Below are 14,196 nucleotides of genomic sequence, written 5' to 3'. Positions count from 1 at the left end.
AACGCAGCTTCCTGAACTGAACCTATCTGTGCATGCCAGGTTATGATATGAGCCTGCAACTATCCAAAATCTAAGAATAAAAAGACAACACTCAGTATTTTTCTTAATCAACTGCCATGAGAAGTTGTGCCAAAAAGCTCTTCATATTATTAGGTTAACACACCATATTCCCATGGCAGCCATGTTCATGTAACTTTATGCACACGATACACTTTAGTGGATTTTTTTTATCAACTGTTAGGCTTATTAGTGAACCAGTATCCCAAAAATGATCAAAACAGTGCATAAACAGAATTGAGACTAATGGCCTCCATGTTTATGTTACGAACACTGCCCTTCCATAATCATTGTATTTTTGGTGATTAATGTGAAGTTAAAACAAACAGTTATACCAAAATTTGCTTCTTAATTGTCAAGCTAATAAAACAACCCCTGTCCTTCTTAAATATGCAGTATTGTGCAGAACTTTAAGGCATGTGTGTGCCCAAAAATTGAAGCCAAAAATGATGAAAAGATGTGGTAAGCTGCTAGGAAGGCAACAATGGACATGAAGGAGGATTAACACAACCCCAGTCATGCTCTGGATGTCCTTGTATATTACCAGGGGCATGGGAAAATAATGAGTTTTTAAAAATAACTTTAGGGGCGCAGGTGGCCGAGTGGTTAAGGCGCACCCCATGTACGCGGACGGACTGGGTTCGAATCCAGCCTGAGGCCCTTTACCGCATGTCTCGTCCCTGTTTCCGACTCTATCCACTATCCTCCTCTGTCAAATAAAGGCACAAAAATGCCCAAAATAAAACTTAAAAAAAATAAACATATATCTTTAGGGCAGAGTAATGGATGGATGTGGCAAGTAAGCATAGCCTAGTGCAGTTCAGACATTTTTAGGCCATGTAGTCAACCAAAGAAAAACATGGAGGACTGCACTGATTTATTACACACACTCATAGATCAATCGTTGTGCCGTTCAGGTAACCAAATAATAAAGAGAGAGAGAAAGTCTTATCTGTGACAGGTTCCTCATTGCACCCTTCTGGTAGTCTAAAGCCGTGTTTCCATCAGGGGGTCTGGTTTGATTCAGTACAGTTTGGCATGGTTTGGTACGCTTAACCCGAAAATAATTAACGTTACCACAGAACACCTTACCTTACTTGGTGGGTAGACTGTTGAAGCCATACATGTGCACGTTTTTTGGAGTATTTTTGTTTTTTTTAATATAACTACATCTTAGCTATGTTAACTGTGTTCAGTAAAGATCTTCAGCTGATGAAATTCAGCTACAGAAACGTTTGGAGTAAGAACGGTAAATAAAGACACAAGATGAAGCTGAGCTGCACAGTAGATACAACAAGCATTCAGGAGTAGGTGATGAATATAATCTAAACTCAAATCTATAATCCTTCCTCTTCCTCAAGGGAAAGTTAAGACCTTAAATTTCAGCAGATCTGGAACTAAAGTCGAACTAGATTAAGTCAGAAATCCTGGGTACGTTGATCTCGTTTTAAAACAGGCTGCAGCCCAAATTTTTTACAAACATGTTCAACAACCACAGAGCAATCTTTTCAGGTTATCTAAAGTAAAAAGTAGTAAATGAATCGCTGAAATACGGAGAATCAATTCATCTTAAGCTTCATATTTTTAAAACTTCTACATTAATTCAGATTCACATCCATCACTGATGAACTAGGCTGATGTAAGCCTTCAGGCTCTGCTTCCTGTACGTTAAACCAGGTCAACATAAATGTCAGGAAACCTGATTTGTGGCCGCATATATGAGTCAATATCCACGCTCCAGGAAACAGTATGGTATGAGAGAACAGTATTCAAGTCCAAATATCACATATATAAGCAGATATTAGTCTGCTTTCCTCCCATGTTCCCCCACTCCTCACTGGGCAGACAGCTGTGTTTTGTTTTGCACAACTGCTGAGCAGTCATGTCACCTTTTTTGGACTGATAGGTAAGCTTGGCACCTACAGAAGGGTGCCAGAAAAGTGGGACAGTACCGGTCGTTGTTTTTTGGGACTCTTTTAAACTTCTGATATATGGAAATACCAAAAAAAAACGTACTGTGCCATAAGAACTGAACCTGACCACTTGGTGGAACTGACCCATAAATGATTTAAAAAATAAACATAACAAGCTTTATGAAGTATAAGTGATTATTTTTAACCTCACTATGTTGTACTAAAATAACAGCTGATCCAGAGATGATGAGCGTGCACATACCTTTAATGATATACTGCTTTTTCAATGATCACGGCACAATAACTATTCGTACAAAATAACCCCAGATATTTTTTTAATATTGATTCATTCATATTTGTTTCGAATTGAATCAAATAGAGATTCACATCTCTAGAAATCTGTGATGTTATCTGTTGACTCTTTGGTGAAGTGATTTTGAGCTTTTTTCTATAAATGCAGCAGGATAAGAGGGGAATCGCCACCAACCAGAACACTCAGATATGTCTCCATTCTTAATGGGAAGTCATTATAGGTAAGGTCATTACTTTAAAAGGCTTCAGACTCTTCCTTTCTGTATTGTGGTGATGTGATTATAGGTAATGTTAGATCTTTCTTGAATCAAGTTAAAAGCTTGTTCCAAATTAGTATGTAAATCTCCCTGCCTGACTTTATGACAGAATTTTCCTTCTGTTAAATTGACCATTACAGCTAGTCTTAATCTCCATTCCATTCATTTGCTGGGGTCTTCAGTCCGGGCGCATTTGGGGGGCATTTTAGGCTATTATATTCATGACAGTGAGGGTGTACGATGGAAAATGGAAGAAACCAAATGGAAGGATGTGGAGAAGTCAAGGCCTAGGGCTGATTCTTTCTGCCCTCATTAGCTGCAGAGGGATTAGCCCTCATGCTGGCTGCCCTCAGAGGAGTGCTGGGAGCTGGGGGGTGTTGAAAAAAGACGATTAGAACATGTTCACTTCTTCCCAGTAAGAAGTCATAAGAGGCCATGAGATTATGAACAATCCAGAAATATGCAACAGCATCAGACAGTAGAATAGTTAGTGTTAGCCCATGTAAATAACCACATCAATGCACAACATTTGATCCAAATTAGTCTCAATTAGATACACTGTCTTCTTGTGACTGTTTTGCATATTGCATCAGGTTGTGGATCATTATGAAGATTACATGTACTCAGATGAAGCAGATTATCCAGGAGAGGGGGGGTCACTGGCTGCATTTTTGCTCTGAGAAGGATCTCTGCTTTGAAAAGGGAAGAATTAGCATCTTCTTGCAGCCTCACTGCTCCTTTTATACAGAAGCCCCGAGCTGTCAGCATCGCCTTGCTTTCTTAGTTTGATCTGTCTGAGGCTCTGAATCTCAACACAGTTTTTTCCAATTATTAAACTATACCCACGGCAAATGAAGAGGTTGAAGATCATGACTCAGACTGAAGTGAAGGGTCCCTGATACGGAGACAGAGATTGATTGATATAAAACATCATCACTCAAAGTAAAACTGGCCGAATCAAAGGGAGGGGAGGGAGAGAGATAAGAGAACTGAGAGGGTGAAATGGAAAGCATCGAGCTGTCACAGCATGCCGCTGCTCAGAGAGGCTGAGGTGGTGTGTTTGATGAGCGACTCGATGTCAGTGGTGTCAGGCAAAGTGGCGCTTTGATGACACAGTCAGAACTTTTCAGGGTCAGTCAGGATCTATATCTACCGAGCAACTGCAGTCGTTTTTTTCCATTACATCCTGACTCACACTGAAAGCACAAAGTGACGCTCTAATATACAGCTGACAGGACAACATTTTAAAGGGAAGTGTACCAGGCTTATTTTACATCTTGATCTGGAAGCAAAGATAGCAGAGAGATCTAACTTTAATTTATTTCTTTAGAGAAAATCCTTTAGTCAGAGAGATCAGCAACAAAGGCTTTCCCTGTTTGGCTAAACTTTATTAACTTTAAACTTTAACTTTATTTAAACTGGTACTAGTTTGGTGACTGTACAAGATCAATACCAGCTTCTGTCAGGCAGAGTGGGGTGATATGGCCTAAAATTTATATTACATGTTTTGTTTTTGTTTTGCATTTGAAGTCGTGGTATTAAATTGCATTATTTTTAGCAATAAAGAGGTAACTGATTCAGTTACTATTAGCCCCTTCTCCCCCATAATAGTCTGTGATAGCATGCTCAACTCATGCCTGAGCATTAGATCACAGTAAAATGATTTATAGGTCTATACGAGTCCACTGCACCTGTAGTTTTAAGTTTTATTTCTCTCCTGCTGAGCTGTGTCAAACTATTGCTAACAAGAGCTAGAAGCACTCAAACAACATAACAACTATGGATGAGCTCTATGAAGAGCTCTTCAGAAACAGCCTATCTATCATTGATGATTTAACGTAGCTTTAGCAGAGGTATGGTTGAATGTATGGAGCTACCGTGTTTACAGCTGCTTGTCAGACCTAACCTTGCAAAGCAGAAAGATCGGCCAGATTCCATGTCTGTCATCAGGCAGATCCATGTTGCAAAGCTCTAATCAGAAATGTTTTTAAGCTGTCTGAAAATCACCAGTCTAACTAATGTTTGAGGAGAACAAGGCGGTAGCTACAGGCATTGTTTAGTTGTACAGCAAGCCTGTAAGCAATGGCTGCCACAAGTGAAGGAATTAGTTCAGATAAAGCTTTAGACGTTTCTTTTAGACATTGCTTTCTTAAAGAAGAGCAATAAAGCATTGAAATCTTTTTTAGACAGAATCCTCTTTATTTATGGGCCTTGGAATAATTTTGCGGTATTTACTGGTATAGTTGAGTTGTACTGCAAGCCTGCAAATAATGGCACCTGCAAGAAAACAGATTAGCACAGATAAAGTTATAGCAGCTGTTTTGCCAGAATTTGAAAAAAATTCTTTATTAAAAAAACAATAAACTAAGGATATTCCTAAGTGTCTATTCCCCCATTCGGCTGAATACTCATTTAAATTTTTTTTAAACGACTAGTCTAAAGAGGAGAAAGCAGTCAAATTCCTCAGAGGGTCACTGTGTTAGCAGGTGTGATGTGAGCCCGATATACTCTCTACAGCGTGGCTAACATTAAAAGCTAGCTCTGCTAGGCTTCCTTACTTTTTGCAGATTATAAAAAATAAGGGCAAAAAGCCCCCCAAAAAATCATCTAAAAACAAAAAACATATTTATGATTTTTCCTCAATTGCCTCATAATGAGTTTTCCATATTTATGGGTGTGGTTTAGTTGTACTACAAGCTCGGATGCAGCCATAGTGGCTGCTCTTTTCAGAACTGGACTGTATTTCAGTGTTACAGTGTCATTTAGCAGACGCTTTTGTCCAAAGCAGCAGGTGTTCCTGGTGTTAAGGAGCTTGCCCAAGGGCCCACACTGGACACTCTGGGGATTGAACCCCCAATCTCCCATTCCATTGTCAACTATGTAAACCACTGAGCTATACAGCTGCATTTCCTTATTTGAATATAACAAATAACCACATTGAAAGCTTTTCTAGGCAGAGAACATGTTTTTTCAATACTCCTGATTGGCATTGTTATTAGTTTTATTCACCAACCTGCTACCATAAAACACCTGTCACCGCAGCTGCCTGTCAAGCTGACATTGGGTATATTACCAAAGCTGAGCACTATGTCATATGTCTTGTCACTCTGTCTCATGAACCAAATGTACATCCAATCAACATCCAGGATTTTTTTTTGAGAGGTCCTTTCCCTCCCAATACTATGTATGGGTAGTTGTGTAGAAGGATGTGAATATATCCGATGCAATGGAAAAAATAAACAGCCTCTCTGATGTTTAAGGTCAAATCAGACCCCATGTACATTACAGTACATTTCTTTGAATTATTATAGATTCAAAACAAGTGAGTCATCATTCAAGCACACCTTTAAATAGTTATTTGATTTATTATAATAAAAATCCCTGCAGCGCTGTGTACAAGACAGGCTGACAAAGATACTCTTCATAGCAAGCACAATCCCTTTATGGTGCTGTTATTACTGCAGACATCAAGCTTGGAGAGGGGAGAGGGACTTTGATTTTGAAGAGTGAGAACAGAAGTTTCGTTACATCACTTGTTATTTCATACAGAACTGAAATTTGATGTACTGATGAGTAGCAAATACAGGTCTATGTGCAATTGTTTTCTTATAGTTAAAAATATACATCTAGATTTAATTGTAAGTGCTTAGATAGCACTGAAATTACTGTGATTTTACCTCTCTAATTAGAGGTATCAAACTATTAAGCTCCATCTTATAACAGCACTCCACTTAAAAGCTAACTTTGGGCTAAACACAACTCAACAACACATTTTCACTCTGTAAGGGCATGAAGAAAACGAATGACTGCCTGGCCTTAGCGTTGGTTTAACAACAGGTATCAACTCTCAGCTGCCAGAAACACTTGATTTTCCTCACATTAATCTGAAAGAAACACCTTGATTTAAAAAGGTGAGCAATGTCTTGGTTGCTAAAGTTCAACTTTAACCCACAATGATTCACCACAACACAGTAGTTCTTTGTTTTCCTCATTGTTACATGGAGTCCAGTCACACTGTGTTATTGTAACCAAAGCTCTGCAACCTTATCTACAGCAGGCATCACAACAGCTAACTTTGATTGAAAATACTTGTGTGAGCTTGCAGGACCTGTAAGAGCTTTATCTGTAAATACTAATACTACTATAATGAAAACAGATTGACCATTAATCGTTTGTGTGTACACTGACGTGTGGAGATGTATGAAAGTGATGAATCCATGACACAAATTTTTCCCAAACCCAAATTTTACCAACACAGCAATAAGATACTCACGTTCAGCTATTTTGTTTTCATTCAACTTTATTCATAAAGTTTGGCAGTTAAATTCATGAAAAACACATTTTAAAAATCACAGACTGAGAAACATTAAAAAATAAAACAGAAAAAGATCCAAAGTCCAATCTGGGATGAGACAATGTATGGACCTGTTATAGCGGTAGTGACGGCTCACTTAAGCATCGTAACTTTTGGCTAAAGCTGACAAAGCTATGCTAGCCATGTGATTAACGTTACATAAGCCAATATGGCTAATTTATTTTCTAGAAACATCAACTTAAGTAAACGTAGCAATGTAGCTACATACATTGCTACGTTAGCTTACATAGCCACTTTGTGAGCTTAGCTTTAGCTATGTAGCTACATTATTTTTTTCCTGTTAGCAGGCTGTTTACTTGGTTTCATTAAACGTTTTGTAATCAGGTTTTGCAGGTCAGGTTTTGTAACCTTAACCTTTGGTTAAATCCGATTTTATTTCTATAGTTTTAGCTTGTATTTATGTTCATACAGGGATGACATCTCACATAAACAGTCTACAGGGGCTGTCAGAGATGTACGGGCTGCAGACAGACCTTTCTCGATTTGTTGGCTAAATGGTTAAAGTTGGACTCCTCAGTAATCAACACCATGATTGCTAGCCAGTAAACCAAATTCTTAATACTTTTAACCATTTCAGCCCACAATTCTGATCAAACACTCCATCTAAACTGTAATGCAGCTACCTGGCACTATTAGCCCCATTAGCGCTGGTTAATGACGACTGCCACACTGCCAAAATCCTCTTTCACCTGATGTAAACATCAGTAGACTGATAGCACTGATAGCATCTTGTAGGAATAGCACGGTTTAGCACTTTTTATGATCCAGAGGGTAAATAGTTGGCTGTGTGAGGTTATACTCACTTATAACCAAAGCATAGAAATGTGGATGTCAACCTGCAAGCGTGGTTGTAGGCTGACCTTGATAGCTCTTTTAAAGTCAGTGACATTCTGCTCTAAAACTTTATATTGTTTACACAATACTGCTGTGAAAATAAAAGCACTCAAACTTTGCTTCTTTGTAGGTATTTTATTGATTTTAGACTTGTTGACTACATATGATTAGTGTTAAATTGAATATGAATTAATTCACCTATAACACCACAGTTCTACAAGTGTTTCTCCATTATTATAGATGTGATTATTTGGGGGGGATTCATAATATGTTAAAAAAAGATAAAAGTTGTGCACAAAATCCTTCCACTCTGAGTCTGAAGCATTAATATTCCTATTCATTTTGAACATGAGTAGGACACAGAAAAAGGGGTCATTGAGCAGTTCAGATAATGTTAAGGATCTTTTATTCCCTGAAAAAAAGGAGTCCATCCATCCAGACAGAGCCCTTACAAATATTTAGGTTATTTTGACAAGGCCATGCATCACAGCACAGTTCAAAATACTCAAAAGCCCAATGGAGAGATTGAATGCATCTTTTCAGGATAGCCTTCTTTCTTAATGTTGTTGTAAATCCAAAACTTGCCTTAAGCTATTATGTTTCATGGTTTAAGTAAAGAACGGGCACAACACAGTGCTGAATGTGAAGTTGTGGAATAAATGAAGAGGTACAGAAAGGGAGCTTCAGCTGCTCTGATAGTCACACAAACCTCAAACTGACTTGGATGGATACAATTAAATATTGAAAATTGATACGAACAAAGAAATGACAGATGAAAGTTTTGGAGTCAATGTGCAAATATGATTGGCAAACCAAAAGATTTTATGTTATATATGCTTTTCAGACTCATTGTGCAAAGGTTTTAACTCTGTCATTATTCCTGTGCTCCAGGTCTTGGCAGACGTGGCTCAAAAATACTGGGGCTGTTCTTACTACATACTGCTCCCTTCTTCCCAGGCCTTTTCTGTTGACACATCTCAGAGTCTCCTTGGTCATGATACCATGCTGAAACTGTGATTGGTGCTACAGCTAGTGCCCTGAATGCTATCTTGCTGCCACTGATGAGATTTTTTATGCAGGGGATAAAGAAAAACTAAACTGTATTTGCTTTGCAACCATTTAGCAAATACCAGACATTTTTAATCCCACAACAATCAGAGATTTAGACAGTGTATTTAGACTACTTAGTAACTACGATGGAACAAAAAGTCCATTTTAAGACACAAAAGGAAAGGATAGTTTTCAAATTACCAGTGAGTTAACATGGACATGTGTAGCTTTGATGGACTAAAATCTATAACTGGCATGTTTTGTTTGCAAATAATGTTATGTCACAGTGAAGAACTCCAGATGAGGTGCAGGAAGTGATTTCTGCATTAGCGCTACCAAAATGCCAAAGTTCTATGCTTCTTGTGGTTCTGCTAACTCTTAAAACTGGTGGAAAAAAGACTATTAGAGCTACTTTTTTCCCTGAAAGCGCTAATACATTATGGCAAGAAGTTTAATGTTGAAATGGTTCCCAGACAAATGGCCTGAAGACATGGGTTATTGTTCTCAACTTGTGGGTCATAACTTTAAAGTGGTTGGCAGAGTCACTTAGGGTGGGTTTGCAGATGTGTGCCTGGAAAGGTTGATCTAATAAGCCGTAGCATTGTTTGCCACTAGCCGTTAAACAAAGTTATTTTGCAGCTGGAGTAGTGTGGCAGAGAAAAATGGATTTAGGCCCCCAGTCTTGGGTTGGGCCAAGGACCCTTCCTTGGGGGGGTGCCTAAACCTTGGGTTGGGTTTAGGCCCCCCGAAGGAAGGGTCATTAGTGCAAGGTTTCGGGGGGTGTCTAATCTGAGGTAGTCAAAGTTATTTTTGCACATAAAACCGAAAACATGGTAACACGTTAAAAAAGATAGTTTTATATATAGCAACTACCGTATACTTGGTCTGGGAATCAGAGGGTCACCGGTTAAAGTCCTGGTCGGACCATATCTGGACTTTGGCCTTTCCGAGTACTGCCAAAGTGCCCTTGAACAAGGCGCTGAACCCCCAGCAGCTCCCAGCAGCACTTCAGCAAGACCAGCAAGGCCATCACTCTGACATCTATTAGTGCATGTCCATGGGGATCCTGTTTGTGCATGGTTGCATGTAACTCAGCCTATGTGTGTGTGATATGTTCAAAAACAGAGTGTTAATTGTGAACTTCCCTCCCTTCTTCTTCTATACTGTTGAGATTTTATCAATGAAAATTGAAAATGCATCTCATCCCAGTTGGTTAGGTAACCATGCAAAACAGATGGATGGCTAGATATGCCTGTCATCAGACATCTTATAAAGCTCCAACCTGAAATGTTTGTTCCCTGTCAGAAAATGAACTGATATGATTGAAGTGATTGTGCCAGGTCTGAAAATGAACCTGACTTGCCATTGTCATTTAAGAAGAATGAGTCGGCAGCTACAGTTAAGGTTTAGTTGTACTGGAAACCAATAGCAACAGCTGCTGCCAGAGTAGGGTTTAGCTTGGATGTCGCTATTACATAGTGGTGATTTTATCTAGAGATGGGAATGAAGAACTGGCTCCAACTGAGAACCCGTTCCAATTGGTTCAATCCATCGACATCATTTACATTTAATTTTAATAATAAATAATAAATGTAGCTGTAGTATAGCATCAGTTCTATCAGAACTTATCACATTTCTCCATTAAAACAAGAGCAAAGAGCCAGGCTGAAAGTGTCTCTTGGCCAGGAAGATTTTTTTGCACTTCTCCTGACCAGCCAAGGCATGAGTTTTACCCACCAACAAAGCTCCCCTGTTCATTAACTATGGCAACGCCTGTCTCTCAAGCTCGAAGTTGTGTCTTGTCACTCTCATTGACCCATAATGAATGTGACAGACAGCACATTCGTCCAATCATCTTCCAAGAATATGTAAAAGTCCTGCACTTCTTAAACGCTTTCGATGGGAGCTTTCCCAGATAAATGTAAAATATTCAATGTAGCTGATATATGAAACAGTTTGTCTGGCATGTCAGGTTGGTGGTTGGAGGTCCAAAGATAAAAAGTTGTGAACAGAATGAATGAATTAAACTTGGCTTTTCTTGTATTGGGTACAAATATAGCAGTGTTCTCTGTGCTTTCACATGAAAACATGGTTCCATCATAACTGAAGCAGCTTTTTAGATACGTAAACTACAGATTAATTTCAAGGACAACAGGTGCACTGTTGGGTTTTAAAGGGATATTTTGTTCTATCTCAGGTCTACACTGCATCAACTTTGCTTAAGCAAGTTTAAGAGGTTGAAAATGTTCCCAAATTAGGGTCCAACTTGTCCTGAAGGAGGTGATGGTGAATCCTCTGTCTACACCAGTGGGGAACTACTGGATTAAAAGCTTTAATCTAAAGCCTGGGAGGAAGAGGCAGACCATGCTCATGTATGGTCCGTTTTCACCAAGCTGTCCGGTTTGCTTGTGTCCTGCTTGTGTTTCCACAGCTTATGTTTGTCCAGCCTCGCTTGATGTGATGGAAAATCCATGTCTTTTTTTAGATCTGGAGAATTTGGCTAATTAGTAAGAGTTGCTCTATTGACTCCCAAACTGCTCTTCATTTATTACCAGATTGGCTTTTTAATGTGTATTAAATTATGAAAAAATGGAGGAAAAAAACTGGCTCTCAAATGGGAGTCAGCTCCTGTGGTTATTATGAAAGAGTCAGCTTATAGAATCCTCTTGTTTGTAAATGGCACATCAAAACTTTGTTGCTTGTCTCACAAGGTTTATTTGCTTATATTAATATTTCGATTTAAAGCACGTTTGTGACCTTTCATCTGGCTAGATGTGTAGTAGCAGGTCTGCATGACTAAGTCATTTGTGATATCAACTAACTCATGAAAAATCCCTGTTTTTCTGATGATAATTTCAGTGTACAGGTCCACCTAGAGCTTTTATATCCTAACTTTCTTCCATTCCCTTAAATTCCTGCCCCCAATCTGACTTTTAATGCACTATTGGGAACAAGCGACTTCAAACAGCCAATTTAAGAGATTCAAAGGAAATGCTTCAAATACTTGATTGATGCTTGAATTTATATTTTATGTATTGGCTAGACAAAAGATAACATAATAAGAAGAGACTTGAGACTTAGAAAATAACCATGTTTCTGCTCTGTGTCCTTATACTTGGCTTTTTGATCCAGACTCACAAACATCACAGCTTGTCTGAAATAATTGTATGTCTGGTGTGGCCTCCTCAGGCGTTTCTATAGAGCCGACTTGCTTTTAGCTCAGACTTCTGAGTGAAAGCGTGCTTCAGCAGCTATTGTTCCTCATCTTAAAAGCTTGCTTTGTCATTGATGGATTGAATGGCAAAGCTCTGAGGTTGGAGGGATGTAAAAGTACCACACACGACACCACCAAGGCCTTTTTCTATTTCACCAAAATAATATCAGAAATCATAAAAGGCACTTTGAATCATGTACAAAGATTCCAATACATGAGGGAGTCTGGGGTTGAAAACCCACTTGAATATTCATGTCAAACAATCAGATACCCATCGCCATGCATCTCTAAATATAGACTAGAAAAGATAAAACAGGATTACAGGATGATTTTAAGCTGCTACGAGGAATAGAAGGAAAATCCTAATCAGCACAGCAAGATTACACAGAGGCATGAAGTAGCCCTCGAGGCCCCGAGTAGACTCCCAGCAGATGTTATGTGGGCCGATATTGACAATGTACCATACTGACAGCATGAAGACTTCATTTCATCCTGTTGAAGCCGAACCTCCCCTTATCATGCTTCAACCAACACGAGTCCTCCTCTGTTTACCCAGTGACCACATGATGCCAAGGAATGAGTGGCTTCAGTCCATCACATTCCATATAAACCACAGTAGAGCAGACCCTCAAAAAAGGATGTTTACTGAAAGAACTTTCACCAGGTGCATGTGATGAATGAATCATAAATGTGATAAAACACCAAACTGTGTTTGAACCCGTCAAAAAAATGTTCATTGTTGCCTTTATTTGATTTGTTAGCAATGCCAGATACTAGTAAATGTCCTGGAATATTCTTCAAAGCTTAATATGCACTCAAAGCATTGGCTCATATTTACTAAAGAGAAAACTATTAATGCAAAATGTTTAAAACGTCTGATTTAAATAACAGGATACTGGAGTTTTCCTGATACCATAAAGGCAGATATTTCCAAACTCAATTTAGTCAGAACCATAATGGCCACACACTGTTTGAATCTACCAAAAATGATATATTGATATCAAATAGTGAAAAACTGATTATATGCTAAATGTATTTTCAGCAGTCAGAGCATAACTAAGCTTCATCGGTCTTTTTTAAAGACTACAAACAGTACTGTAACTATCAGCTAACGCACAGGAAGCTCTGTACAACACGAAACAAAAATGTGACCTTTTATACAGAGCTTATACTTTGCAATTAAAATTATTTTCCTTATCAAACAACAGATTTAACAGCCAAGTGTTTCACTGAGACCATCCTGACAAAAGCAGTCTTCACAAGTGCATAAACGTCAACAAAGCTGAGTACACACTGAAAGATAATCTTGCCAGTTTGTGGTCAGATCCCTCTCTTCCAAACACAGTCAGCACAAAGACGATCATCTGATGGCTCTGAAGATTATCTCGCCAGATTTTCCTGTGGTAGGAGGTGTGTTAAGAGTGATCTTTGTCTCTTTGATCTTCTCAGAAGACGATCATGGTGTTCTGATTTGAAATGATAAAGATCAAACATGTTCAATGTTTACAGTCAGAAATTCTGTCTTGTGTAGGGGCGACAGCGGACAGCCAAGCAGACATGAGCAGGATTGTAACAATTAGAATGGAATGACAGCCAATCAAGAGGCAAGCTGACAGAAGGAGGAAGCGTAGCAAACTCAGCCATGCAAACAAAAATAAATGTGAAGCATAGATGAATTTAAAAAATGAAAGACCACCTTGTTGACTTGTGGCAACATGATTGTTGTGTGCCATAAATCATACCACTGTGGCACAGAAAAGGAGAGCTAGAGGCCAAAATTGCTGCCACAGTCGATGTAGCAGGTAGCTCACAGCTAGCCACATACAGCTTGTTTGCTTCAAGTTGTGTTTGTGCAAGATATGGATTTTTGAGAGCGTGGACTCAGACTGGTGATGCATGAATCTATTAAGTGTGGTGTGCTGCATTGGTCATCTCTTAGCACACCACACTAACCTTGCAAAGCAGAGGGATATGCCTGTTTCCTTATTTTTCACTGGCGAATCCATCTTGCAAAGCTCCATCTGAACCATTTGGGCCTGGTTAGAAAGTGACAGGATCAATCAGCGATGAGGGGCAGTACTTTCAGGCGTCATGACGTAAAAAAGGAGCAGCAAGAGCTAATGCAGTTATGGCGGAAGAATTTAGTGTGGATGCTGCTAAAGCGCCAGTTTTATCAGAACTTGA

This window comes from Cheilinus undulatus, linkage group 3 (genome assembly GCF_018320785.1).
Source record: "Cheilinus undulatus linkage group 3, ASM1832078v1, whole genome shotgun sequence".
NCBI classification, from domain to species: Eukaryota; Metazoa; Chordata; class Actinopteri; order Labriformes; family Labridae; genus Cheilinus; species Cheilinus undulatus.
The sequence above is the reverse complement of the archived record's forward strand: the minus strand, read 5'-3'. Positions refer to the sequence as shown.